The sequence below is a fragment of the Salvelinus fontinalis genome, chromosome 13 (genome assembly GCF_029448725.1).
Source record: "Salvelinus fontinalis isolate EN_2023a chromosome 13, ASM2944872v1, whole genome shotgun sequence".
NCBI lineage: Eukaryota > Metazoa > Chordata > Actinopteri > Salmoniformes > Salmonidae > Salvelinus > Salvelinus fontinalis.
This window is the reverse complement of record NC_074677.1, coordinates 2,828,640-2,844,945: the sequence shown is the minus strand read 5'-3', so window position 1 is coordinate 2,844,945 and position 16,306 is coordinate 2,828,640. Positions and strand designations below refer to the sequence as shown.

General features: G+C 50.1%; 1 protein-coding gene across 3 annotated transcripts in view; it reads left to right on the top strand.

Moving 5' to 3' along the window:
- LOC129867916 (inhibitor of apoptosis protein-like) overlaps window positions 1-16,306 on the top strand; it is a 128,195-nt gene that overhangs the window by 1,917 nt on the left and 109,972 nt on the right. Inside the window, exon 1 of one of the 3 annotated variants that reach the window (XM_055941404.1) lies at window positions 7,783-8,003. The exons of the other annotated variants lie outside the window; for them this stretch is intronic. The gene's annotated coding sequence lies outside the window, so the exon portion shown is untranslated. Of the gene's footprint in view, window positions 1-7,782; window positions 8,004-16,306 lie in introns of those variants that run through there. 3 annotated transcript variants of the gene reach the window in all.

The following is a 16,306-nucleotide window of genomic DNA, read 5'->3' as shown; positions in this document are numbered from 1 at the left end:
GTCTGTTTGGTTACCACGGCTTCTACTGTAGCTAAACTAGCGAGTCTGTTTGGTTACGACGGCTCCTACTGTAGCCATCTAGCGAGTCTGTTTGGTTACCACGGCTCCTACTGTAGCCATCTAGCGAGTCTGTTTGGTTACCACGGCTCCTACTGTAGCCATCTAGCGAGTCTGTTTGGTTACCACGGCTCCTACTGTAGCTAAACTAGCGAGTCTGTTTGGTTACCACGGCTCCTACTGTAGCCATCTAGCGAGTCTGTTTGGTTACCACGGCTCCTACTGTAGCCATCTAGCGAGTCTGTTTGGTTACCACGGCTCCTACTGTAGATATCTAGCGAGTCTGTTTGGTTACCACGGCTCCTACTGTAGCCATCTAGCGAGTCTGTTTGGTTACCACGGCTCCTACTGTAGATATCTAGCGAGTCTGTTTGGTTACCACGGCTCCTACTGTAGCCATCTAGCGAGTCTGTTTGGTTACCACGGCTCCTACTGTAGCCATCTAGGGAGTCTGTTCGGTTACCACGGCTCCTACTGTAGCCATCTAGCGAGTCTGTTTGGTTACCACTGCTCCTACTGTAGCTAAACTAGCGAGTCTGTTTGGTTACCACGGCTCCTACTGTAGCCATCTAGCGAGTCTGTTTGGTTACCACGGCTCCTACTGTAGCCATCTAGCGAGTCTGTTTGGTTACCACGGCTTCTACTGTAGCCATCTAGCGAGTCTGTTTGGTTACCACGGCTCCTACTGTAGCTAAACTAGCGAGTCTGTTTGGTTACCACGGCTCCTACTGTAGCCATCTAGCGAGTCTGTTTGGTTACCACGGCTCCTACTGTAGCTAAACTAGCGAGTCTGTTTGGTTACCACGGCTCCTACTGTAGCCATCTAGCGAGTCTGTTTGGTTACCACGGCTCCTACTGTAGCCATCTAGCGAGTCTGTTTGGTTACCACGGCTCCTACTGTAGCCATCTAGCGAGTCTGTTTGGTTACCACGGCTCCTACTACCATCTAGCGAGTCTGTTTGGTTTCCACGGCTCCTACTGTAGCCATCTAGCGAGTCTGTTTGGTTACCACGGCTCCTACTGTAGCCATCTAGCGAGTCTGTTTGGTTACCACAACTCCTACTGTAGCCATCTAGCGAGTCTGTTTGGTTACCACGGCTCCTACTGTAGCCATCTAGCGAGTCTGTTTGGTTACCACGGCTCCTACTGTAGCCATCTAGCGAGTCTGTTTGGTTACCACGGCTCCTACTGTAGCTAAACTAGCGAGTCTGTTTGGTTACCACGGCTCCTACTGTAGCCATCTAGCGAGTCTGTTTGGTTACCACGGCTCCTACTGTAGCCATCTAGCGAGTCTGTTTGGTTACCACGGCTCCTACTGTAGCCATCTAGCGAGTCTGTTTGGTTACCACGGCTCCTACTACCATCTAGCGAGTCTGTTTGGTTTCCACGGCTCCTACTGTAGCCATCTAGCGAGTCTGTTTGGTTACCACGGCTCCTACTGTAGCCATCTAGCGAGTCTGTTTGGTTACCACGGCTCCTACTGTAGCCATCTAGCGAGTCTGTTTGGTTACCACGGCTCCTACTGTAGCCATCTAGCGAGTCTGTTTGGTTACCACGGCTCCTACTGTAGCCATCTAGCGAGTCTGTTTGGTTACCACGGCTCCTACTGTAGCCATCTAGCGAGTCTGTTTGGTTACCACGGCTCCTACTGTAGCCATCTAGCGAGTCTGTTTGGTTACCATGGCTCCTACTGTAGCTAAACTAGCGAGTCTGTTTGGTTACCACGGCTCCTACTGTAGCCATCTAGCGAGTCTGTTTGGTTACCACGGCTCCTACTGTAGCCATCTAGCGAGTCTGTTTGGTTACCACGGCTCCTACTGTAGCCATCTAGCGAGTCTGTTTGGTTACCACGGCTCCTACTGTAGCTAAACTAGCGAGTCTGTTTGGTTACCACGGCTCCTACTGTAGCCATCTAGCGAGTCTGTTTGGTTACCACGGCTCCTACTGTAGCCATCTAGCGAGTCTGTTTGGTTACCACGGCTCCTACTGTAGATATCTAGCGAGTCTGTTTGGTTACCACGGCTCCTACTGTAGCCATCTAGCGAGTCTGTTTGGTTACCACGGCTCCTACTGTAGATATCTAGCGAGTCTGTTTGGTTACCACGGCTCCTACTGTAGCCATCTAGCGAGTCTGTTTGGTTACCACGGCTCCTACTGTAGCCATCTAGGGAGTCTGTTTGGTTACCACGGCTCCTACTGTAGCCATCTAGCGAGTCTGTTTGGTTACCACTGCTCCTACTGTAGCTAAACTAGCGAGTCTGTTTGGTTACCACGGCTCCTACTGTAGCCATCTAGCGAGTCTGTTTGGTTACCACGGCTCCTACTGTAGCCATCTAGCGAGTCTGTTTGGTTACCACGGCTTCTACTGTAGCCATCTAGCGAGTCTGTTTGGTTACCACGGCTCCTACTGTAGCTAAACTAGCGAGTCTGTTTGGTTACCACGGCTCCTACTGTAGCCATCTAGCGAGTCTGTTTGGTTACCACGGCTCCTACTGTAGCTAAACTAGCGAGTCTGTTTGGTTACCACGGCTCCTACTGTAGCCATCTAGCGAGTCTGTTTGGTTACCACGGCTCCTACTGTAGCCATCTAGCGAGTCTGTTTGGTTACCACGGCTCCTACTGTAGCCATCTAGCGAGTCTGTTTGGTTACCACGGCTCCTACTACCATCTAGCGAGTCTGTTTGGTTTCCACGGCTCCTACTGTAGCCATCTAGCGAGTCTGTTTGGTTACCACGGCTCCTACTGTAGCCATCTAGCGAGTCTGTTTGGTTACCACGGCTCCTACTGTAGCCATCTAGCGAGTCTGTTTGGTTACCACGGCTCCTACTGTAGCCATCTAGCGAGTCTGTTTGGTTACCACGGCTCCTACTGTAGCCATCTAGCGAGTCTGTTTGGTTACCACGGCTCCTACTGTAGCTAAACTAGCGAGTCTGTTTGGTTACCACGGCTCCTACTGTAGCCATCTAGCGAGTCTGTTTGGTTACCACGGCTCCTACTGTAGCCATCTAGCGAGTCTGTTTGGTTACCACGGCTCCTACTGTAGCCATCTAGCGAGTCTGTTTGGTTACCACGGCTCCTACTACCATCTAGCGAGTCTGTTTGGTTTCCACGGCTCCTACTGTAGCCATCTAGCGAGTCTGTTTGGTTACCACGGCTCCTACTGTAGCCATCTAGCGAGTCTGTTTGGTTACCACGGCTTCTACTGTAGCCATCTAGCGAGTCTGTTTGGTTACCACGGCTCCTACTGTAGCTAAACTAGCGAGTCTGTTTGGTTTCCACGGCTCCTACTGTAGCCATCTAGCGAGTCTGTTTGGTTACCACGGCTCCTACTGTAGCCATCTAGGGAGTCTGTTTGGTTACCACGGCTCCTACTGTAGCCATCTAGCGAGTCTGTTTGGTTACCACGGCTCCTACTGTAGCCATCTAGCGAGTCTGTTTGGTTACCACGGCTCCTACTGTAGCCATCTAGCGAGTCTGTTTGGTTACCACGGCTCCTACTGTAGCCATCTTGCGAGTCTGTTTGGTTACCACGGCTCCTACTGTAGCCATCTAGCGAGTCTGTTTGGTTACCACGGCTCCTACTGTAGCCATCTAGCGAGTCTGTTTGGTTACCACGGCTCCTACTGTAGCCATCTAGCGAGTCTGTTTGGTTACCACGGCTTCTACTGTAGCCATCTAGCGAGTCTGTTTGGTTACCACGGCTCCTACTGTAGCTAAACTAGCGAGTCTGTTTGGTTACCACGGCTCCTACTGTAGCCATCTAGCGAGTCTGTTTGGTTACCACGGCTCCTACTGTAGCTAAACTAGCGAGTCTGTTTGGTTACCACGGCTCCTACTGTAGCCATCTAGCGAGTCTGTTTGGTTACCACGGCTCCTACTGTAGCCATCTAGCGAGTCTGTTTGGTTACCACGGCTCCTACTGTAGCCATCTAGCGAGTCTGTTTGGTTACCACGGCTCCTACTACCATCTAGCGAGTCTGTTTGGTTTCCACGGCTCCTACTGTAGCCATCTAGCGAGTCTGTTTGGTTACCACGGCTCCTACTGTAGCCATCTAGCGAGTCTGTTTGGTTACCACGGCTCCTACTGTAGCCATCTAGCGAGTCTGTTTGGTTACCACGGCTCCTACTGTAGCCATCTAGCGAGTCTGTTTGGTTACCACGGCTCCTACTGTAGCCATCTAGCGAGTCTGTTTGGTTACCACGGCTCCTACTGTAGCTAAACTAGCGAGTCTGTTTGGTTACCACGGCTCCTACTGTAGCCATCTAGCGAGTCTGTTTGGTTACCACGGCTCCTACTGTAGCCATCTAGCGAGTCTGTTTGGTTACCACGGCTCCTACTGTAGCCATCTAGCGAGTCTGTTTGGTTACCACGGCTCCTACTACCATCTAGCGAGTCTGTTTGGTTTCCACGGCTCCTACTGTAGCCATCTAGCGAGTCTGTTTGGTTACCACGGCTCCTACTGTAGCCATCTAGCGAGTCTGTTTGGTTACCACGGCTCCTACTGTAGCTAAACTAGCGAGTCTGTTTGGTTACCACGGCTCCTACTGTAGCCATCTAGCGAGTCTGTTTGGTTACCACGGCTCCTACTGTAGCCATCTAGCGAGTCTGTTTGGTTACCACGGCTCCTACTGTAGCCATCTAGCGAGTCTGTTTGGTTACCACGGCTCCTACTACCATCTAGCGAGTCTGTTTGGTTTCCACGGCTCCTACTGTAGCCATCTAGCGAGTCTGTTTGGTTACCACGGCTCCTACTGTAGCCATCTAGCGAGTCTGTTTGGTTACCACGGCTCCTACTGTAGCCATCTAGCGAGTCTGTTTGGTTACCACGGCTCCTACTGTAGCCATCTAGCGAGTCTGTTTGGTTACCACGGCTCCTACTGTAGCCATCTAGCGAGTCTGTTTGGTTACCACGGCTCCTACTACCATCTAGCGAGTCTGTTTGGTTTCCACGGCTCCTACTGTAGCCATCTAGCGAGTCTGTTTGGTTACCACGGCTCCTACTGTAGCCATCTAGCGAGTCTGTTTGGTTACCACGGCTCCTACTGTAGCCATCTAGCGAGTCTGTTTGGTTACCACGGCTCCTACTGTAGCCATCTAGCGAGTCTGTTTGGTTACCACGGCTCCTACTGTAGCCATCTAGCGAGTCTGTTTGGTTACCACGGCTCCTACTGTAGCCATCTAGCGAGTCTGTTTGGTTACCACGGCTCCTACTGTAGCCATCTAGCGAGTCTGTTTGGTTACCACGGCTCCTACTACCATCTAGCGAGTCTGTTTGGTTTCCACGGCTCCTACTGTAGCCATCTAGCGAGTCTGTTTGGTTACCACGGCTCCTACTGTAGCCATCTAGCGAGTCTGTTTGGTTACCACGGCTCCTACTGTAGCCATCTAGCGAGTCTGTTTGGTTACCACGGCTCCTACTGTAGCCATCTAGCGAGTCTGTTTGGTTACCACGGCTCCTACTGTAGCCATCTAGCGAGTCTGTTTGGTTACCACGGCTCCTACTGTAGCTAAACTAGCGAGTCTGTTTGGTTACCACGGCTCCTACTGTAGCCATCTAGCGAGTCTGTTTGGTTACCACGGCTCCTACTGTAGCCATCTAGCGAGTCTGTTTGGTTACCACGGCTCCTACTGTAGCCATCTAGCGAGTCTGTTTGGTTACCACGGCTCCTACTACCATCTAGCGAGTCTGTTTGGTTTCCACGGCTCCTACTGTAGCCATCTAGCGAGTCTGTTTGGTTACCACGGCTCCTACTGTAGCCATCTAGCGAGTCTGTTTGGTTACCACGGCTTCTACTGTAGCCATCTAGCGAGTCTGTTTGGTTACCACGGCTCCTACTGTAGCTAAACTAGCGAGTCTGTTTGGTTTCCACGGCTCCTACTGTAGCCATCTAGCGAGTCTGTTTGGTTACCACGGCTCCTACTGTAGCCATCTAGGGAGTCTGTTTGGTTACCACGGCTCCTACTGTAGCCATCTAGGGAGTCTGTTTGGTTACCACGGCTCCTACTGTAGCCATCTAGCGAGTCTGTTTGGTTACCACGGCTCCTACTGTAGCCATCTAGCGAGTCTGTTTGGTTACCACGGCTCCTACTGTAGCCATCTAGCGAGTCTGTTTGGTTACCACGGCTCCTACTGTAGCCATCTTGCGAGTCTGTTTGGTTACCACGGCTCCTACTGTAGCCATCTAGCGAGTCTGTTTGGTTACCACGGCTCCTACTGTAGCCATCTAGCGAGTCTGTTTGGTTACCACGGCTCCTACTGTGGCTAGCCAACTTGCTAGCTACTTCAATGGATGTTGAACCCATTTCTAGTGGCACATGTGCGAATTTATAGCCATGGTACGTAAGGGCTAATCAACGAGGGGCTCTATGGAAAATAATGTGTGAATTTATAGCCATGGTACGTAAGGGCTAATCAACGAGGGGCTCTATGGAAAATAATGTGTGAATTTATAGCCATGGTACGTAAGGGCTAATCAACGAGGGGCTCTATGGAAAATAATGTGTGAATTTATAGCCATGGTACGTAAGGGCTAATCAACGAGGGGCTCTATGGAAAATAATGTGTGAATTTATAGCCATGGTACGTAAGGGCTAATCAACGAGGGGCTCTATGGAAAATAATGTGTGAATTTATAGCCATGGTACGTAAGGGCTAATCAACGAGGGGCTCTGGAAAATAATGTGTGAATTTATAGCCATGGTACGTAAGGGCTAATCAACGAGGGGCTCTGGAAAATAATGTGTGAATTTATAGCCATGGTACGTAAGGGCTAATCAACGAGGGGCTCTATGGAAAATAATGTGTGAATTTATAGCCATGGTACGTAAGGGCTAATCAACGAGGGGCTCTATGGAAAATAATGTGTGAATTTATAGCCATGGTACGTAAGGGCTAATCAACGAGGGGCTCTATGGAAAATAATGTGTGAATTTATAGCCATGGTACGTAAGGGCTAATCAACGAGGGGCTCTATGGAAAATAATGTGTGAATTTATAGCCATGGTACGTAAGGGCTAATCAACGAGGGGCTCTATGGAAAATAATGTGTGAATTTATAGCCATGGTACGTAAGGGCTAATCAACGAGGGGCTCTATGGAAAATAATGTGTGAATTTATAGCCATGGTACGTAAGGGCTAATCAACGAGGGGCTCTATGGAAAATAATGTGTGAATTTATAGCCATGGTACGTAAGGGCTAATCAACGAGGGGCTCTATGGAAAATAATGTGTGAATTTATAGCCATGGTACGTAAGGGCTAATCAACGAGGGGCTCTATGGAAAATAATGTGTGAATTTATAGCCATGGTACGTAAGGGCTAATCAACGAGGGGCTCTATGGAAAATAATGTGTGAATTTATAGCCATGGTACGTAAGGGCTAATCAACGAGGGGCTCTATGGAAAATAATGTGTGAATTTATAGCCATGGTACGTAAGGGCTAATCAACGAGGGGCTCTATGGAAAATAATGAACGACGTGGATGGTGTGTTTACATGACGCACTAGCGGACTGACTTTCCACGGTGTTGATTTATTTTCCATAGAGCCCCGAGTTGATTATCCCTTTTTTAATGTTGGTATGAAATGACCTATGACATTGACATGGGATGCCTTCTCACATTGATGATTCTTCCATCATAGATAAGAAAAGACAGTGGAATGTGTAAACTATCTTGTGTTTCTACGTAAAGACGTCATCAGATCTACCCGAACGGAAGTGGCAGCTGCGGTGTATTAGTTACGGAAACGTAACCGCGACACAGACGGGAACAGAGCAAAACGAGAGTTTCTATTGGACAAATTCCGGAAGGTTCATCCCAGTTTCGTATCCTGAACGTTTTGCCACATAATTGCACTACTGAAAACGCCCCTGTATCGCCAACAGCAGACATTCAGTAGGGGATTTTTACCGACCAGACTCGGCAGAGCAGACGTCTCTAAGGGTGAGTCACTGGATGTAGCCTGGTAGAACAACGCCTTTACGGTTGTATCTTACCGTCTTCACTTTACGTTAGGTACACGACACAAGGGTTCTCTTTCTGACCTCGGTCTTGTTGTAATGTTTACTAGCTACACGTTCAGGTGTCCGCTATGCATGACAACAGATGACGCCATTTACAGACAACACCGTCTAACGAGCAACATTCGACTTATTAAATGTGTCACCATCTCAGACAATAAAATGTTTAAAAAGCATCACATTTAAAAGGTCTAATTCCAGCAGCTCAGGAAGTTCTTCACGTAAATAAAATCGTTGCATAACGCAATATGGCCATACTACTGTTTTAAAAAAATATATGATTTGCGCCATATCCTCTGCCATTTTGAGCCTAGCCGTTTGAGTTCCGTAGTTAACGTTAACTCACGGTAACTAGCTGCCATTTCAAAACATATACATGACCGTGTGCGTGTTGGGAACTTACACCAACGGAGCTAACACTGTAAATAAATGATACGTTGAACATTTTCGCTGTGCATGTGTCCTTGTTTAGGACTAATTCATTTCCTCCTATTCAAAATCAGGAAGTGTTATTTATTTCAGTTTTTATTATTTTTCAAATCAATACAGAAAGTACATGGGGAACACAAGTGTGTGTGTATATATGTATATATATATATATATATATATATATATATATATATATATATATATATATATATATATATATATATATATATATATATATATATATATATTGTAATGACCCGGCTGGGTCATAAAGGGAAAAGAGACGGACTCTAGGTGTGCAGGTCAGAACACAGGTTTATTCATAAACTGGGCTATTGTTCCGGCCACAACCCACGCCGCTAAATGCCGAACGTACACAATGTTACCCTGTCGGGTCAAGAGTCACTCTCATAGGAACAGATCAAGGCACGAACAGAAGAGAGAGAACAATGAGACAGTAATCCCTATTTATGCATTTCCAAATCCCGCGGTATTACCCATCATACCCCCCCAACCTTTCCATCTGTCCTGACATATTCAACCCCTGCTAGTAGCCATGAGAACCATAACACACCCACAAACACAGAACACAATACCGGGTCGTTACATAGCCCCCCCCTTTCTAAACCCTAGCCCCTAGGGTTACACAACAAAATCCTTAAAACGACCCGGAGGTCGCATCAGTCTCTTGGGCCTCCCCGTGACTCTCAGCGGTGGCCCCCCAGAACGCTCCTCTGCCCCAATGTCATTTCCAGCGCCCTCCGAAGAAGCAGCCCCCTCCCCAGGCTCAGGTTGTGCTAGAGTCTCCTCGTTAGACTGTTCCCGTGGGCTCACATCAGAGCCCTCACTCCCATTCCCTACCGTTTTCCTCCCTCTGTAGGGTGCCAATCGATCCCGGTGGACCACCACCTTCCTGCTCCGTGGGGGAACCTCCACCCGGTACGTCACCTCCCCCACTCTCTCTATCACCAGACACGGCCCCACCCATGCACTGTCCAGCTTTGGGCACCGCCCCTTCTTGCGCGTGGGGTTGTGAAGCCACACACATTCTCCCGCTCCAAAGTGCCTCCCCCTAGCGCGCGAGTCGTAGTGGCGCTTTTGGCGCACCCCTGCGTTTTTGAGTTGCTCTCTTGCGAAGGTGTGAGCCGCTTCTAACCGGTTCTGCAGACGACACACATAGTTCGGGCCAGGCAAAACCCCGTCGTCATTATCAGGAGGGTGGCCAAACGTCAGTTCGGCTGGGGTGCGCAACTCACGACCTAACATTAGTAGTGCTGGGGAGCACGCAGTCGATTCTTGAACAGCCGACCTACACGCCATAAGAATAAACGGTAAGTGGGTGTCCCAATCTCTCTGGTGTTTTGAGGTAACGATGGCCAGCTGCTGTGCTAATGTTCTGTTAAATCTTTCCACCAGCCCATCGCTCTGCGGGTGAAGCGGAGTAGTGCGCGTCTTCTCCGCGCCTAACCGTCTACACAACTCTGAGAACACCCGTGACTTGAAGTTTCTTCCCTGGTCGCTGTGAATAGACTGTGGCACCCCAAACCGACTGATTATTCCCCCCACCAACGCATCAGCTATTGTCCCCGCCTCCTGGTCTGGGAGAGCGTAAGCCTCCGGCCACTTGGTGAAGTAGTCCATGGCGGTTAGAATCCACCTGTTACCGCTGTCTGTGGTTGGAAACGGCCCTACTATGTCTACCCCCAGTCTCTCCATGGGCTCCCCTACTGGGAATTGTTGTAGGAGGGCGTGTGACTGACCTGGAGGTCCTTTTTTAGCAGCACACTCGTCGCACTGCCTACAAAAATCCTCAACATCCCTCCTGTGCCTTGCCCAATAGAAGCCTTTACGCATGCGCTTTAACGTTTTGGAGACCCCAAAATGCCCTGCGCCTACTCCCCCATGAAGCTGCTGTAACACGCTCCCCTGCAGCCTTTTGGGCACCACTACCTGCCACGTAATTTCTCCAGTCGCTGGCTTTTTCCACCCCCTCTGGAGCACTCCCTCAGCCACTCTAAGGACTGTGAATTTAGCCCACAGTCCTTTGGTGACTGGTGATAGAGGGGTTACTTCCCCCCACGGCGGTCGTCTTCTCTCTTCCACCCACCGCAGCACAGGACGCAGCTCTGCGTCCTCCTCCTGGCGACGCCTCCACTCCCCAACGTCCACAGCCTCAAGCTCCCGGCACTCTGTCACACTCAGCTGACTCACCGTGGCGGTGACTCCCTCCTCCCTGCACAGTTCTCTCTCTCGCTCCACCCGTTTGGCGCAGTACCCACAGCCATCCTCAGCACACGGGCGGCGGGACAAGGCGTCTGCATTGCTGTGGCGAAGGCCGGCTCTGTGCTCCACCTGGAAGTCGTAGGGTTGTAGCTCCTCCAGCCAGCGGGCAATCTGACCCTCTGGCTCCTTGAAGGAGAGAAGCCACTGCAGGGCGGAGTGATCCGTCCGGACCACAAACGGCAGGCCCCCCAGGTAGTACTTGAAATGGCGTACTGCTGCCACGACAGCCAAAAGCTCTCTCCTTGTCACGCAGTAGCGTTTTTCAGCCTTATCAAAAGTCCTGCTGTAATAAGCTACTACGTGTTCCCCATCAGGACCCCGCTGAGCCAGCACAGCCCCCAACCCCTCATTGCTTGCGTCGGTGTCCAGGATGAACGGACGGTTCGGGTCTGGTGAGGCCAGGACAGGGGCCTCCATCAGGGCCCGTTTGAGGGCCTCAAACGCCCGCTGGTGCTCTTCGGTCCACTGAAAAACAGTGTCCTCCTTGAGTAGCTGGTTCAAAGGAGCCGCTACCCCCGCAAACCCCTTCACAAACCTACGATAGTAGGATGCCAGTCCCAGGAAGCTCTTAACCTCTTTTTTTCCCCCTGGAACTGGCCACCCCCTCACAGCCTCTACTTTGTCTGGCATCGTGCTGATGCCCTCACCACCCAGCTGATGCCCCAGGAACGCCACCTCCCTTTGCATGAAATGGCACTTTCCCGGATGTAATTTTAGCCCCGCCCCCGAGATTCTCTCCAACACTCGCCTAATTGCCCCCAGTGCCCCCTCAAACAATGTGCCGTGCACCAATATGTCGTCTAGGTACACAACACACTCGTCTCTCGGAACCCCCGCCAGCACTCTGTCCATGAGCCTCTCAAAGGTGGCAGGAGCATTACAGAGCCCGAAGCACAGCACCTTGAACTGCCAATGGCCCCTATCTGTGGAGAAGGCCGTTTTTTCACGTGCCCCTGGCGAGAGGGGCACCTGCCAGTAGCCACTGCGCAGATCAAGGGAGGAGAACCACGAGGACCCTCTCACGTGGTCTAGCGACTCATCAATCCTCGGTAGGGGATAAGAGTCTTTAGTGGTGACAGAATTTAGGCCCCTGTAGTCAACACAAAACCTAAGTTTACCCCCTTTCTTAGGCACCATGACGACCGGCGCGGACCATGGGCTATCTGATGGCTCAATGAAATCAGCCCGCAACATGTCAACAATAGCTGTGTCTGCTGCTTCCCTCCTGGCAAGGGGAATACGACGGGGCCGAATTTTAATGGGTCGGGCGTCCCCAGTGTCTATTTCGTGCTGAACTAGGTGCGTTTGTCCTACCTCATCTTCCCCCCAAGCGAAGCTATCTTTAAAGTCCAACAGCAGCTGCTTTAACTGTCTCTGTTGTCCCTCATCCAGACCCTGACAGTTCTTCAGCCACACAGCCTCGACGGCGTCGATAGCTTCCTCCTTCCCCCCGTCGGGCTGATGGGTTGAAGGGGCCAGTGTGTTTTGGGCTACTGGGCTGCCTGTGCTTGCACCATGATGGGGAGTGAAGGCCGTCGCCGCCGGAGACAGCTGCTGGGATGGCACAACGACCAAGGGAGCAGCCGGGATGACCGGTGGAGTTTCTGCAAGCTTGGAGGAAGACGGAGGAACAGCCCTGCCCCCTGCTGGCCCTCCCGAAGGCGACATTCCCACTGTGGGCCCCCCCGACAGCCTCAAAGTACCTGACGCTAAGTCCAACTGAGCCCCACAGTTTTTCAAAAAGTCCATTCCCAGTATACAGGGGTCCTGCACCGCTGCTACCCACACCGGACACCCCACAGTTCTCCCCCCCACAGTCACAGATAGCTGACACTTCCCTAACATGGGGGCTAGCTCCCCCGTGACAGTCCGTAGCTGGACATGGGTCGGCTCCACCCGCACCCCAACAGGTAGTATGTCTGGTCTCACCAGGGTTACTGTAGAGCCCGTGTCGACCAGGGCCAAACATTCCACCCCCTCTACCTTGACGACGACATTGCAGAAGTCCCCAACGGTGGTACGTCCCACCACAACTACCGGACTAGGAAACACGGCGGCAGCTACACCCTGGGGGAGCAGGACCCCACCCTCTTGTCTGCGCTGCTGGGTACCTCCTTTGCTTACAGTGGGTTCGGGGGCGGGGGGGTGGGCCCGCGCTGCCCCCTGCGCGAGAACCCGTTGTCGTTTCCCTGGTGACGGGGGAATCTGCCACACTCCCGCTGAATGTGGCCAGGTTGGCCACAACCCCAGCAGACAATAGGAGTTGAGCTGACACTGCGACGTTGCCTGGAGCCCCTCTCCATGACAAGCGAAGCAGTCTTGACCAGCCCGCCCAACTCGTCAACCCACTCTGGCTTTGTGACCCCTGGCACCCCAGCCACCGCTGCTCTCACCTCTGGTTGACTGGTGACTTCCACTCTCACTCCCTCACCCCAGATCAGCTCCCTCTTCCTGGCTATCTCCACTGCAGCCTGCAGAGATGGTGGGTCCGCCATCTGAACATGCTTACCCAGTTCGGTGGAAGAGAGCGCTCTAATAAAACTGTCCCGTGCCAGCTCGTCTTGCACCCCAATCGGCATAGTTGCATAAGCCCGCCTGGTCAGGCTCAGAATACCACTTGCCAACGCCTTTAATGATTCCCCCTGAAGTCTCTTTTTGTTACACAGTTCAATACGCAGCATGTTGGGCTGCGCGTCGCTGCCGAAACGGCCCCCCAATGCCTCCACTAGCGCACCGTAGTCGCCCCTATCGCCCGGGGCTAGCGTTAGCAGGCATTCCGACGCCTCCTCCGCCAGGCTCAGGGCAAGCTGTAACGCTTTCGTCTCGTCAGACCACCTCCCGGCTCTAGCCAACAACTCGAATTGAGTGAAAAAAACTTCCCATTTACCTTGTCCATTGAACTTTGGTAGTTTAGCCGCTACCGTGGCTAATGGCAATAGGTCGCCGCCATCTCTGTTTACCTTAGCAGGCCCAGCCATTTCCGCACCCGGTGACGTCGATATCCCCGTCGCCGTGACGTCAGCTCTCGAGCGATGCGAAGGAAAACCCGCCAGTTCTGCCATCTTGCTGACTGACAATTTAACTCCCGCCATGTGGCTCTCCAGCTTCCCTACGGCAGTCGCCGCCTGACCCTCCCGACCGGGTACCCCCGAGCCCACAACGGACACTTTGTCCGACTCTTCCTTAATTTTCCGCCTCGCCCCAAGCGACATGACCGTAGATGCGAGTCACGCTAAAGCCAACCCGGCCTATACTGAACAGCTAACTCGCCTAGTCACGATCCCGTAGTTCGAAAGCACTTCTGACACCAATGTAATGACCCGGCTGGGTCATAAAGGGAAAAGAGACGGACTCTAGGTGTGCAGGTCAGAACACAGGTTTATTCATAAACTGGGCTATTGTTCCGGCCACAACCCACGCCGCTAAATGCCGAACGTACACAATGTTACCCTGTCGGGTCAAGAGTCACTCTCATAGGAACAGATCAAGGCACGAACAGAAGAGAGAGAACAATGAGACAGTAATCCCTATTTATGCATTTCCAAATCCCGCGGTATTACCCATCATACCCCCCCAACCTTTCCATCTGTCCTGACATATTCAACCCCTGCTAGTAGCCATGAGAACCATAACACACCCACAAACACAGAACACAATACCGGGTCGTTACAATATACACAAAGGACAGTGTGTATGTATGTGTGTATACTGTGAGGTATACAATACAAAGGACATTTGGGCTAGGTGGTAAAATATCACATTGCACAAGGACCTCATAGACACATTTATAATTTTAACAGCTTTTCTGTTAGTGGAGTATTTAATTGTCTTAAAATATAGTTCCATTTCTTTTTGCAAGGTAATAAAAGGTGGTGTTTTGTTTGTAAATTTACATTTGTGAAATGAAATTTGGGCAAAAGAATAATGAAATCAAATACATAAAATTGTTTCAACTTATTTCTATCATAAGTAAAGAATCCAAGCGGCACATCTTTCCATAATATTGTAAAATCTTTATAAATGTATTATAAATCTACTGATGTCTTGCCAGAGATTCCTTACATTAGTACAATGCAGAAAAAGATGCAGCTCTGTTTCTGGGTGGTCTAGCGTAGTCCGGGTTAGGGAGGGTTTGGCCGGTAGGGATATCCTTGTCTCATCGCGCACCAGCGACTCCTGTGGCGGGCTGGGCGCAGTGCCCGCTAACCAAGGGGGCCAGGTACACGGTGTTTCCTCCGACACATTGGTGCGTCTGGCTTCCGTGTTGGAGGCGCTGTGTTAAGAAGCAGTGCGGCTTGGTTGGGTTGTGCTTCGGAGGACGCATGGCTTTCGACCTTCGTCTCTCCCGAGCCCGTACGGGAGTTGTAGCGATGAGACAAGATAGTAATTACTAACAATTAATTGGATATTAATATTAAATATATTATTTATGAATAATTTAAAAAGAAACTTCCTTAATTTTGTTAACAAGTAGGTATGCGTGTAGCAGCATCCAAACTTTTCCCCAACAGATATTATCAATAAAACTGTTCCAATAAGGCATGACATAAGGTATAGATACAACATCCTGCTGAAACAAGGTTAGTATCGCTCTGTTGTTGAATGGACCAAAAGAGAAACAGATCTTTCCTACTGATGAGTCAACAGGGTCAATAGAAGGTCGGCTCTGAGGGTCAGGTCTTGACACGTTCCTGAATAACAGAGCAACACCTGAGGGAATGGCATCTAAAACAATTGCAACATCTTTAGGTGTTACAGGGACCTTGTAAAGAGATAAGACTTCCTTATAACTGAGTAAAAGACCCTCTGCATTTACCAGTTGGCTCACCAATAGGATATTATTTAGGAACCAATATTCTAAAAACAAAGAGGTATTTTTATACAATATGTCACGATTATTCCATATATAATATCTGTGTGGAGAAAAATGATGCTTATAAATTAAGGACCATGATAAGAAAACCTGCCGATGAAAAACAGTTTCACTGGAGATTTGTCAATATTATTATTGAAAAACAACATGAAGATGTAGAGAAGACATGATGAGGAATACAGTTCCACATAGAAGTGTGTCTGCTTAGGAATTGTTTTATCCAATTGAGCTTGAAAGTATTATCTGAGGTAGTAAAGTCCAGAAAATTCAGCCCACCATACTCATAAGTGTTCATTATAACAGTTTTCCTAATGTAATGTGTACGGTTTCTCCACAGAAAGTTGAAAAGCATCTGGTCTATCTCCTTGCTTATTTTACTGTCAAGATATAAAGATAGAGCGCCATATGTTAGTCTAGAGATGCCTTCAGCATTGGTTATTAGGACTCTACCTTTTAAAGATAAGTCCCTATGTAGCCATTGATTTAGCTTCTTCTGGGTTTTTTTTAATATGAGGGTTAACATTTAGTAAGCCTCTAGACTTCTGATCCTTTGTAATGGTTCTGCCTAAATATGTACGTTCTTCTTTCACTGGAATACCATAATGTGAGGGTGTCACACAATCTTTGACAGCCATGATTTC